The sequence below is a fragment of the Nicotiana attenuata genome, chromosome 8 (genome assembly GCF_001879085.1).
Source record: "Nicotiana attenuata strain UT chromosome 8, NIATTr2, whole genome shotgun sequence".
NCBI lineage: Eukaryota > Viridiplantae > Streptophyta > Magnoliopsida > Solanales > Solanaceae > Nicotiana > Nicotiana attenuata.
In genome coordinates, this window is record NC_031996.1 from 44,533,644 (window position 1) to 44,535,357 (window position 1,714).

The following is a 1,714-nucleotide window of genomic DNA, read 5'->3' on the forward strand; positions in this document are numbered from 1 at the left end:
TGTCGATGAGACATAGAGAAAATGATCGGGCATTTTGGGGGTTTGGGGGGGGGGGGGGGGGGGGCGTATAAAAAGATCGCTTGACATGCAAGGCAAATTAACAGTAGATGGACCACCGCCATATTAATTAAATCATATTTTATGTATAGATTATATATATGCAATTATACATGTTTGCCGAAATACACATACAATAATATAATATACATAGGGAGGAGAATCAAATGGTGAATAGTATATAAGCTAATTAATTGAGCATAAAGCTCGAACCTTTAAAAAGAATTGTACTATGATTCCCTCCCACCTCTTTTATTATGAAGTAGTATGTACTTGAAAAAATGGGAATCAAAATAATAGAATACGTAGTTTCATTGCAATGAACTCCATATATAAAACCTTATGTATATATTACTAGAATTTTTCCCGCAAATTCTTCTTATTCTTTGGACATAGTAAAAAGATGAATGATGAGAGGCTAACGAACATTATTTCTATAAAACTAAAACAGATGCATCTGTATGATTTATTTTCTTTAAGTAATATTTTTCTGTTTGAGACAAAAAAGAAAGTAAAGGAATTATCTAATGGTACTACTGAAAAGGAAAAGAACGAAAAGTATCGAGGAGGGGCAAAACAGTTGGTGAATTGAATTGAGAATTTTAGGTCATTTCTGTTCTTGGATCAAATAAAATTGCTAAATATCCATTCAAATTGTGTACAACCGAACTTCCCATCATGAATGATTAAATTCCTCCTTTTTCTTTTCCTCAAAGGAATGAGGAGATTAAGAATAATTTTTCAGTTCGATGCATAAAATATTCCGCATGTATGTATGCTGTAAAAGGCTGCACCTTAAAAGATGTGATATAGTCAAACTATCCTAATACAAGCATTAGTGGGTACTTCCACGGTTCGAACCCGTAGTTTATATACATATATATATATATATATATAATATGGAGCCCACCTATCATAAAATTGTTGTGTTCATTTGGTCTTTGATTCTGCACATATATATTCCACAAAATCATCTTGGCATTCCGTGCTTGCCTGCATACTTTCTGGTCTACTATACAAGGAACATGTATTATACATTGACAGAATCCCTCCTTTTGCCTCTTTTTTTATGGCCAGATACATCGATAGACCCTCAAATTTATCACGACTTTGCATTTTGACACTTGGTCATTGCGTTATTCCTATTGAACACCTCATGTTATTTAAATTGTACTCCTACGTCCTTCCCATTAATTAAATTGAACACCTCATGATTTATAAATTTCAATATGAAGAAAAACACATAAATACATTTTCATGCAAATAGTGGTTTTAGGTTTGGCGTGGGGTGTGTCGTTCGTTCTTTAACGAGAAAAATTACGCTTGTACCTTTTTTATTAAGATGTATGAATGTTTAATTGATTACATTAGCTAGTGGCAGTAGATCTTTGATGGATATAAAAGTGAAATTAGCGTAGAGTCCGTGGATCATCTTGATAAAAAAAGAAAGTTAAAGATCATGTGGATTCGGGAGTAGAGGCGGGTCCATTTAAATTTTAAGGGTTTAGATCATATTTTAGCCAATTTAATGTGCTTAATTAAAATTTATTTTGTGTAATTTAATAATAACTTTTAAGCAAAATACAGAATATGAGCGAAAACTATATGAATACACGTAAACCCGTAGCCTCTACACTGTATACGTCCCAGAGGAGGG